Below are 11,673 nucleotides of genomic sequence, written 5' to 3'. Positions count from 1 at the left end.
CTGGGGTAAATTCCTCACACCTGCTGATTTACTGCTGAGGTCTGCACAGGGTGAAACAAATTCTGCTAGCCAGCTGGGCAGACACCCTGGGTGCCAACCCACCTGGCTGAGTCCCCAGGCATGAGGATACTGGAAACAACAAGTCTCCTGTGTCATCTGACAAAAATGTGGGGTCCGAGGTGGGCTGACCTTCTGGGCCACTTGGAGTTTATCCTGCAGGGCAACACTGCAGTGCCAGAATCCTTCTCCTACGGGAATCTATTCAGTGAGCATGTGCTTAGCATGTCCTGTGTCCTAGGCTCTGTGTTAGATGCTTAAACCCCAAAGACATAGAAGTGTGCCCCATTGGGCTTGGTCACATGAATGAAAGAAGACTGGATATGCAAAGTAACTGATGCCATAGTAGAATGCTACTCGAGGCCACTGGGGGAATATCTAGGACAGGTGGAGAAACTGAGGAGATGGCAAAGTATGGAGTTTGAGTTTCACTTTGTGCTAGAAAAGCCTCACTCCAATTCAATCAAAATGGGCTGAGCCCTGTTGCTGTGATAGTGAACAGTCCTAGAACTTCAGTGGCTTACAAACACAAAGGTTTATTTTTCACTATGCAATCTTGAGGGTCAGCTGAGGGCTCTGTTCAACCCCATCATCCTCCTCCCCCTAGGACCCGGGTTGACAGCACAACATCACCTAGGTTATTGCCAGTCACTGTGACCAAGGCAAAAGAGAACATGGCAGAGCATAACTTGCTTCCTAAAACTTCTGGCCAGCCGTGACACTTCCACTCACATTTTATTGGCCAAAGTCCCATAGTCATGCTTTAATTCAACTGAGACAGAAAATTCTAACCTGCAAAAGAGAGGGAAAGAAAGAATTTGTGAACAATCCTAATGACTACCCCACATGCAAATTCTGGTCCTGTGAATCTAGGAACTGCTGTGGACTGAATGCATGCATTCCCCAATGTAATGGTATTTAGAGGTGGGGCCTTTGGGAGGTGATTAGGTCATAAGGGTGAACCCCTCACAAATGGGATTAGTGCCCTAAAATACACAAAAGAGATGATCTATCTCTCTCTCTCCACCATGTGAGGACACAGCAAGAGGTCCAGCAAGAAGCTCAGAAGCCATCTGCTGAAGCACAGAAGAGGGGCTCAGGACCCCATATGCTGAAGCTCAGAAGAGTGGCTCAGGACCCATCTGCAGGAGCTCAGAAGAGGGACTCAGGACCCCATGTGCTGAAGCTCAGAAGAGGGGCTCGGGACCCCATATGCTGAAGTTCAGAAGAGGGGTTCAGGACCCCCATCTGCTGAAGCTCAGAAGAGCGGCTCAGAACCCCATCTGCTAGCACCCTAATTTTGGACTTTCAGTCTTCAGAACTGTGAGAGATACATTTCTGTTTTATAAGCCACCCTGTCTATGGTATTTGTCATAGCAACCCAATCTAACCAAGACTCTAGTGTACATCTGTGGGTAGGTTCCTAAACTTATCTTTTGTTTTCTTCAGCTATGGAATGGGGTAAGAATAATAAGAACAACCTCTGAGAGGATTAAATGTGATAATCTGTGTAATGCACTGAGCACCATGTCTGGCACATAGTAAGTGCTCAGTCACTTTGTTAGCCTTTGTTATTACCATTATTATTATCATTAGGTGTGACAGCAGCAGTGGTATCCTGCAGAAGTGGACCTCTGAAGTTGAATATTGAAGAGCAGGTCACACACACAAACACATATGCACACTCACCTTTACTGGTTAACCTGGTCGGAGGTAACAACATCCTCTCCAATATCCTCTCTCCATCACCACCACCAATATCTTTAGTCAGAAGCAGGTGGTAGTGATGGGCATTGCAGTAGGCCTGAGCTGCCACCGTCTTCTCTCTTCTCTACACACATGGAGCGTTTGCGTCGCTCAGGTCACTCACCCACCCCAGGCCTCAGTTCCTTCACTACAAAAACGGAACAATAATACTATTTAATGCCCCAAGAGCTGGGCCAGAGAATCCTTCAACTTCCCCTTCCGTGCCAACGCCTTTGATTCTTTTCTCCAACTGTCATCACCCCCGCGCCTTGCAGCCTTCCTGGACCATATCCCTGAACTGGTCCTACATGACTCATGGCCTGGGTTCCAGGTGGCCCGGAAAGAAGGGGAGGAGCTTCAGATGTGGCCTGGGTTTCCTCTGCCTTCCCAGAGGCCAAAGAGACATCTGTTCCTGTGGCTGTCACGTCAGCACAAAATGTGTGCCAAGGGAACAGCAGGAAGAAGAGTATGTAAATCGGCTGCTTTTCTGTGTGTGTTTCAAACTGCCTTGTAGAAGCACAGAGTCATTGTTGAGAGGAGATCCCTGAACTGTTGTTGACCACTGAGGAGCCCACTGTCCTTCATCAGCTTGCACAGGGGACTGTGAGACTTAATAAGCTGATTGTCATTTAGATTATCAAGGGTACAGTTCTGGGCCCACGGGTCACAGCTCTGCCCGCTCTGCCTGAGCAAGCCTGAGGAGGCTGGGAAGTTTTATGTTCCACTCTGGAAAAGAAGACATGATTTCCCATCTTTCATAATCAAACCAACTCACACTTATTCACAGCTTGGCAGGCTTTCAGCACTGCGTGAGCATCAGTCAACTCCTCATTCGATTCATTCCCCGGCAAGCCTCTGCCGTGAGCAAGAGGCAGGTCCTAAGACATGTTTACTGTGCAGTCTGTGCCTTCTAGAAAGGTACAGACTATTAGGGGAGATAAGACAGAGGTGTTGCAAAATGATTGTGTAAAACAACAGGTGTTGAATGTGGTGAGGGTCAATTGAAAAACAACAGCTCTCTGATGACAATCAGCAGACAAAGAAAAGACTTGTTACATCAGAAGCTTTCCTTACCCACTTTCCAGCCTGGTGGATGTGGTCTTAGCCTTGGATCTGGCAGACGCTTTAGAAAGAGATCAGGGTTCTGACCACTGAGTCAGGGTGAACTGGACAGCTATGGAGGTGAGAAGAGTGAAGCAGGAGAGAGTAAGGATGATACTTACCATGAAGGTCTGTGAGCCAGTTCAACTGTTTCTAGCACATTTATAGAAGCAAGGAGAGCTGGCCTGGTGGGACAGAGCATAAAGATGGGGAAACTGTGAGACTTTTTGCTCTTCTCTTGTAAGACTTTTGATATTAAAATCAAAACAAATATTCGTTGCAAACCTATTTATATGTGTCATGCACTGGGTTAGGGCCGTTCATTCTGTTGTATAACTTACTCCTCACCACAGCCCTTTGAATATGTTTTACAATTCCTACTTCCCAGGTTATTAAATTGAGGCTCAAAGAAGGAAATGATTCACACACTGGTAAGTGTTGAGCCAGAATATACAGCCAGGTCTTCTAAAGCCTGCCTCCAAATTTCTTCCCCATGACCATCCTCCACTAGGTGGCCATAGTGAGCCACTTGAAATACCAAATCCCATTATATTGTTCCTTAGCCTACAATCCTGCAGTGGCTCCCAGTATCCCCAGGACAAAGTCAAAACCCTGGGTATGGCATACAAGACCTTCTACACCCAGCTAATTATATTTTCAATCTCATATTCCATGTAATCCCTGCCTCATCATCTGCACCCAATGATAAGAAATGCTATCATTTCTTGAGCATATACAATGTGCCAGACACTGTCCCAAGCACTTCACATGAATTGATTTGTTTCTCATGACAACCCTATGAGGCAGACACTATGATATTCCCCACTTTATGATTGAGGAAACTGATTCACATAGTGGTTTAGTAATGTGATCAAAATCACATATCTTGCAGAGAGTCTGGGAGTCACACCCAGGCAGTTCAGTTCTAGAAGAGAAATGCTGCTCTCTTTGTGATTTCCACACACAACAAGCTGTTTCAGGCTTCCAGGATTTGATTTATATTCTCCCTTCTACCTGAAATGCCGTTCCCTTCTTTCTTCCCCTGGATAAAAATCACTTATCTTTCAAGACTTGGTTTAGTACTTATCTTTTCAAAGTATTTGCGTTAGTCCATTTCACATGGCTATAAAGGAATACCTGAGGCTGGGTAATATATAAAGAAAAGAGGTATATTTGGACTCATGGTTCTGCAGATTGTATAAGAAGCATGGTACTGGTAACTGCTCCTGGTAAGACCCCAGGAACTTCCAATCATGGTGGAAAGCAAAGGGAAGTCAGTATATCACATGGCAAGAGAAGGAGCAAGAGAGAGAGAGGGGATAGAGTGCCAGGCTCTTTGAAACAACCAGGTCTCATGTGAACTCATAGAATGAGAACTCGCTCATTGCCACAAGGACAGTATCATGCCATTTATGAAGGATCTGCCTTCATGACTGAGACACCTCCCACCAGGCCCACCTTCAACATTATAGGTCACATTTCACCATGAGATTTGGAGGGGACAAAACATCCAAATCATATCTTTTGGACCCTGGCTCCCCAAATTTCATGGTATTCTCACATTGCAAAATACAATCATCTTTTCCCAATAGTCCCCAAAAGTCTTAGCTCATTCCAGCACCCACTCAATCAAAAGTCCAAAGTCTCATCTGAGACTCAAGGCAGGTTCCTTCTACTTATGAGTCTGTAAAATCAAAAACAAGCTATTTACTTCCAAGATACAATGGTGATACCAGTATTGGGTAAACATTCCACTCTGAAAGGGAGATACCAGCCAAAAGAAAGGGACAACAGGCACCACAGGAGTCTGAAACCCATCAGGGCAATCCTTACCTCTTAAAGCTCCAAAACAATCTTTGACTCCATGTCCTGCATCCTGTGCACATTGATGCAAGAAGTGGGCTCTCAAGGCCTTGGACACTGTGGTTTTGCAGAGTGCAGGCCCTGTGGCTGCTCTCACAGGTTGGAGTTAAGTGTCTGGCTTTTTCAGATTCAGGGTGCATGCTGCCACTGGCTCTCCCATTCATGGGTCTGGAGGACAGTGGCCTCCTTCCCACAGCTCCACTAGGCAGTGCCCTAATGCGAACTCTGTGTCAGGGCTCCAATCCCACATTTCCCCGTGGCACTGCCCTAGTAAAGTCTCTCTGTGGGGGCTCTGTCCCTGCAACAGGCTTCTGTCTGGGCACACAAGCTTTCTAATACATCCTCTGGAATCTACGCAGGAGCTGCCAAGACTCCTTCATTCTTGCACTTTGCATGCCTGCAGGCTTAACACCATGTGGAAGCTACCAGGTCTTATAGTGGCATTCTCCAAAGCGGCAGCCTGAGCTGCATCTTGGCCCCTTTGAGCCAAGGCTGGAGTTTGAGTGACCAGGATGTGGGGACAGTATTCTGAGGCTACAGAGAGCAGCAGGGCTCTGGGCCTGGTGCCCAAAACCATTCTTTCCTCCTAGGCCACTGGGCCTGTGATAGGAGGGGCTGCCTTAAAGGTTTCAGAAATGCCTCTGAGGCCTTTTTCCCATTGTCTTGGATATTAGCACTTGATTCCCTTTTAGTCATGCTAATCCCTCTAGCAAGTGGTTACTCCACAGCCAGCTTATATTCCTCTTCTGAAAATGCTCTTTCCTTCTCTACCATCCAACCAGGTTGTAAATTTTCAGAAGTTTTATGCTCTGCATCCCTTTTAATGATAACTTCCAATTTTAAGTCATTATTTTATTCTCACATCTGATAATAGGCTGTTAGAAGTAGCCATGTGCATCTTGAATGCTTTGCTGCTTAGAAATTCTGCCAGATACCCTAGGTCATCACTCTTAAGTTCAACTTTCCCCCGCTCCTAGGCCCAGACACAATGCAGCCAAGTTCTTTAAGGCATAACAAGGGTGACCTTTGCTCTAATTCTCAATAAATTCCTTATCCCTATGAGACCTCATCAGCCTGGCCTTCACTTTCCATATTTCTATCAGCATTTTGGTCAAAACCACTTAACAAATCTCTAAGATGTTCCAAACTCCCTCTCATCTTCCTGTCTTCTTCTGAGCCCTCCAAACTCTTCCAACCTCTGCCTGTTACCCAGTTCCAAAACTGCTTCCACATTTTCAAGTATCTTTATAGCAATGCCCTACTTTTTGGTACCAATTTTTTTGTTAGTCCATTTTGCATTGCTATAAAGAAATAACCTGAGGCTGGGTAATTCATTAAAGAAAAGAGGTATCTTTTGGCTCACAGTTCTGTGGGCTGTATAAGAAGCATGGTGGCAGCATCTGCTTCTGGTAAGGCCTCAAGAGTCTTCCAATCATGGTGGAAGGCAAAGTGGAAGCCAGTGTATCACATGGCAAGAAAGGGAGCAATATAGAAGGGAGGAGGTGCTGGGTTCTTTGAAACAACCAGATGTTATGTAAACTAATAGAAGGAGAACTCACTCATTACTGCAAGGACAGCACCAAGTCATTCATGAAGGATCCACTCCCAAGATTCAAACACCTCCCACTAGGCCCACCTCCAACATTTCTTTTTTTTTTTTTTTTTTGAGACAAAGTCTTGCTCTGTCACTCAGGCGGGAGTGCAGTGGCACGATCTCGGCTCACTGCAGCCTCCGCCTCTTGGGTTCAAGCAATTCTCCTCCCTCAGTCTCCTGAGTAGTTGGGGCTACAGGCATGTGCCATCATGCCAGGCTAATTTTTTTGTATTTTTAGTAGAGATGGGGTTTCACCATGTTGCCTAGGATGGTCTCGATCTCTTGACATTGTGATCTGCCTGCCTCAGCCTCCGAAAGTGCTGGGGTTACAGGTATGAGCCACCACACCTGGCCTCCAACATTTCAACATAAGATTCGGATGGAGCAAAACATCCAAATTAGCCTAGAGTTTAAATTCTCTCTGGGGTGCACTGATACAGACCCCTGTAAACAGCTCTATGCCATCACTTCTGCCTGTGTGTCTGTCTCCCGCTAGACTTATGGCAACTTGAGAACAGACTATACCATATTCATCCTTATTTCTCCAATCTTAAAGAAAAAATCTTGGCCCCACTTCCCTCTGTAGTTACCACCCTTTTATTTCCTTCTTTATACAGCATAATGTCTCACACCATTGTCCATACTCATTGTTTCTCATGTCTTTCCTCACATTCTTTTTCGAACCCACTTCAGGCAGGCCTTAACCCCCACTACCCCACCAGGAAGGTTGCAGTCTTTGACACAGCTGACCACTCTTTTCCCATTGAAATTCTTTCTCCCCTTGGTTTCCAGAACACCACCCTCCCCTGAGTTTGTCTCCACTCTCCTTCAATGTCTCCTTTGCTGGTTCCTTCTTTTCTCCCTGACCTCCAAAGATTGGAGCGCCCCCAATTTCAATCCCCAGACCTCTTCTCTTTTCTTATCCACACTCACTCACATCTTAGGTGATCTCATTCAGTCTCATGGCTTTAAATACCATCTATATGCTAATGACTCCCAAGTCTGCTCAGAATATTCTTTCCTGAATTCTACATTCTGTTATCCAACTATATAGTAACTTTCTCCACTTGGGTGTCTAAGAGATACCTCAAACTGAATATGTCAAAAAACAAGTTACTGTTCTTTCCTCATGCCCCCACCTGCTCCTACTGCTTTCTTTTCTGTCACAACAGATGGCACTGCCTTCATCCTTCCAATTGTGCAGGCTGAGATTGCAGGCATCATCCTCAACTTTGCTCTTCTCATACCTCACGTCTAATCATCAATAAATCATGTCCATACTGTCTTCAAGAGAAATTCAGACCCCCGCTCTCATCTTAACTCAAGCCACTCTTCACGGATGGTTGAGTAGTCCCCCCCATGGCTCTCTGCCTTTGCCCCTTTCCCTTTGCCCCCTATCCTTGACATGGCAGCCAAAGTGTTTCTGTTAAAGCATAAGTCAGGCCATATTGCAATCATCCCTCTGCTCAAACCTTCCATTGGTAGCACATCTTATTGGTATTAAAAGCCCAGAGTCGGCCAGGAGCAGTGGCTCACTCCTATAATCCCAGCACTTTGGGAGGCCAAGGCAGGTGGATGACCTGAGGTCAGGAGTTAAAGACCAGCCTGGCCAACATGGCGAAACCCCATTTCTACTAAAAATACAAAAATTAGCCAGGCATGGTAACACGTGCCTGTAAACCCAGCTATTCAGGAGGCTGAGGCATGAGAATCGCTTGAACCCAGGAGGCGGAGGTTGCAGTAAGCAGAGATGGTACCACTGCACTCCAGCCCTGGCAACAGAGCAAGACTTTGTCTTAAAAAATCAGAAAAGCCCAGATCTCTACAGTGACCTCTACAGCTGTTAATTGCCGTTCTAACCACTGCCATTCTGATCATTTACTATTCTCCTCATCCTCTGGGCTTGAGTTACACCTCCACGTCTTTGCTGTTACTCAAACACATTAAATGTGCTCCTACCTCACAGCCTTCACATTTGCTGAGGCCTCTCTAGAATACTTTCTCCAGATTTCTGGATGTCTAACTCCCTCACCTCCTTTAAGTTGTTATTAAATGTCACCTTTTCAGTAAGTCTTTTCCTGGTAAACGCTTCCCACCTCCCAATATGTTATTTCCCCACTTTCTTCTTAGTCCCCTTAGTACTTATCATTACCTAACATAATATGCATTTTACTTATTTATAATATTAACTGTTTATTTCCCTTTCGTAAAGGCAGAGATTTGGGGGATTCTACTTTTATCACTGCTGTTTCTTCTGTGCCTAGTACAACACTTAGCATGTAGTAGGCACTCAATAAATATTGGTTGAATGAATGAATGAATGAATGAATGAATGAGTCTTTGTGGTTTTAGCACCTACATCCTTTGTAAACATTTGTTGAACTGAGCAAGTTCTCTAAAGTCCACCACAGAGTCGTGTTTCTTTATTGGCAGCAAGCACTGCACATTTTCCAACATCAGACGCTACTCCATTCACATGTAAATACAGAAACATAGCCCCTAGTCAGAGAGAAATTACTTCTGTGTTCTCTCTTATATGTTGATTGCCTAGGCCTCTGTCCCATCCATCAGAGAGAAGAACAGACAGTTGACTAGAATGCGGTTCACTTACAAACAGAAGAAATGACTCAAAAACCAGCTACTTGATGAGCAAAGTTCTGGAAAATGCTCTGTTCAGAAGGAGAGAGGCAGTTTCTTGCTCACCTGGGAGGAAATTTCTGGTTTATTGTGTTTCTCTCCAAAGTTATGGCTTTCCAATCCTGCCAGAAGCCACCAAGGGAGCACTGCCTTTCAGAGTAGGGCTTCCAATTCTGAAAAATTAATTTTAAATAGAGACACATTACACCTCCCCACAGAACACTTAGCAAGAAAGTGCTACTTAGACTGGGCTTGGCTGCCAAGGCTGCTCAGGCTGGGGTACTGATGGTGGGTGGCTCTTTGTCCCCCTAGCCCATCCCCATAGGCCCAGCCCTGGCCTGTATCCCAGCTCCTCCTCCCTTCCTGAATCTATACCCACAGTTCTGCCTTCTCTTTTGCTCCTCATCAGTGATTTAAATTCCACGAATATTTATTAAATGTCTGCTTTTTTGCCTTGCACTGTGCTAGGTACAGGGAAAGGGTACGAAGACAGAATGAATGTTTCATCATTCCAATCATTAGCACTGAAAAAGATACATTTTAGAGGCTGGGCATGGTGGTCATGCCTGTAATCCCAGCACATTGGGAGGCCGAGGCAGGAGGGTCACTTAAGGTCAGGAGTTTGAGACCAGCCTAGCCAAGAGAGTGAAACTCCATCTCTATTAAAAATACAAAAATTAGCCAGGTGTGATAGTGCCCACCTATAGTCCCAGCTACTTGGGAGGTTGAGACAGGAGAACCAGGGCGGTGGAGGTTGCAGTGAGCTCAGATCGCACCACTACTTCCCCTTTCTCCCTACATAATGAGTTCTAGACCACCAGGCTACTTATTGCCTACCTCCCCTCACCCCATTGCCGTATTCCAGCTTCCATGTCTTTCTTTCTGCCCAAATTTTTGACCTACAAAACTGTGAGCAAGTAAATGTATATTGTTTTAAGCTGCTATATTTGTGACATTTTGTTACACAGCAGTGATAACTAATACAAACAGGAAAAAAAAAATTGGCCTTTAAGGTTTACTTCTAATCTTAGCCCTTTAACTCAGCGATATCACCAGTCCCAGAGGTCTTGAACCAGTAAAGCAGTATCCAAGAAATGTGCCTGGTCTGAGTTTCTGTGGGATCTTTTTCATACAGAAGACTCCTCAGAGCAGAGCAGCCATATCTTTCCCATTAATGTGAAACACTCAGTGCCAGAGACCACATCTCCTGTACTTTTGGATCCTTTCTGCTGTCCCTTCTGCCTTCCCTCCAGGCCCTGATATTTCCCAGGTGTTAGGAAACCTTGGTGGATTAAAGTTTTCAAGATACTCCTCTTAAGAGGACAGGCATAGGAAACAACCCAAATCTACAGGGGATTGGTTAAATAAATCATTTTATATCCACATAATGAAATACTATGCACTTGTTACAGAAAAAAGTGAAGCCATCTCTATAGAAATGGGGAAACCTCCTGGATATATGGTTAAGTGAAAAATGCAAAGGGTAAATCAGTGAATACTACCATTTGTATAAGAAAGGAGGAATATACACATATGCATTTGCGTGGGCTTCTGTCTGCATAAAGAAACACTGGGAAGACACAGCAGAAGCTAATTAAACCTACTCCCTATAAGGGATGGGGTTGAGGAAGAAACAGGGTAGGTGGAAGTGGTGAGAAGAAAATTCCTCGATGTATTCAGTTTTGTGTCATTTTTTGGAAACTTTGAACTAGTCAAAATATATGATTTAAAGGCACTGAAACACTGGGGGCAGGAGGGGGATGGGAAGAGATTTCTAAAGGACCAAAGACACTGAAGAGCTATGATTCTACAATGGGCAGCCCCCAAATCACAGAGTAAGAAACCAGAGGCCAGCTTTGCTCTTGGGAGCAGGAGGTTGGTAACCCTGTGTGCTAGGTTATATTTGCCAGCTTACATGGGCCTGTGTGGCCAGGTAGTTCTGAGGTGGCCTGAATACGGAGGGAAAAGTGGGAAAGGTGTTAGGGTGTGTTGGTGCATGTCACAGCATCCAGTCTAAGGTGATCCTGTGACCTGCAGGATTTGGTGGCAGACTGTCTAGACATATAAGGTGTTATGGGCTGAATTGGGTCTCCCAGAATTCATGTGTTGAAGTCCTAACTCTACTATCTCAGAATTGACAATATTTGGGGATAGGGTCTTTAAGTTAAAATGAGGTCATTAAAGCGGGTCCTAATCTAACCGATGTTCTTATAAGAAGAGGAAATGAGGACACAGGTATGCATACAGGGAAGACCATATGAGGACACAGAGAGAAGAGGCCGCCTATAAGTCAAGGAGGCCTCAGAAGGAACTAGCCTTGCGAACACCTTGACCTGGAACTAACTTCCAGCCTCCAGAGCTAGGGGAAAATCAACTATTTGTTTGTTTGTTTTTGTTTTTTTGAGACAGAGTCTCGCTCTGCCACCCAGGCTGGTGTTCAATGACATGATAGCTGACTGCAACCTCCACCTCCCGGGTTCAAGTGATTATCCTGCCTCAGCCTCCCAAGTAGCAGGGATTACAGGCGCCCGCCACCACACCCAGCTAATTTTTTTGTATTTTTAGTAGAGATGGGGTTTCACCATGTTAGCCAGGCTGGTCTCGAACTCCTGACCTCACGTGATCCACCTACCTCGGCCTCCCAAAGTGCTGGGATTACAGGCACCAGCCATGGT

At 45.4% G+C, this 11,673-nt stretch overlaps 1 long non-coding RNA gene across 1 annotated transcript; it reads right to left on the bottom strand.

The window, feature by feature from the left end:
- Nucleotides 1-1,759: 1,759 nt before the first annotated feature.
- LOC119624273 (uncharacterized) lies at nt 1,760-9,279 on the bottom strand. The gene is made up of 3 exons (XR_005240289.2): nt 9,065-9,279; nt 3,027-3,089; nt 1,760-1,951 (listed from the first exon to the last, which is right to left on the bottom strand). It is a non-coding gene; the product is annotated as an uncharacterized lncRNA (long non-coding RNA).
- Nucleotides 9,280-11,673: the final 2,394 nt, after the last annotated feature.

The sequence above is a fragment of the Chlorocebus sabaeus genome, chromosome 20 (genome assembly GCF_047675955.1).
Source record: "Chlorocebus sabaeus isolate Y175 chromosome 20, mChlSab1.0.hap1, whole genome shotgun sequence".
Taxonomy (NCBI): Eukaryota; Metazoa; Chordata; class Mammalia; order Primates; family Cercopithecidae; genus Chlorocebus; species Chlorocebus sabaeus.
Note: the sequence above shows the minus strand (reverse complement) of the source record. Positions and strands in the feature narration are given on the sequence as shown.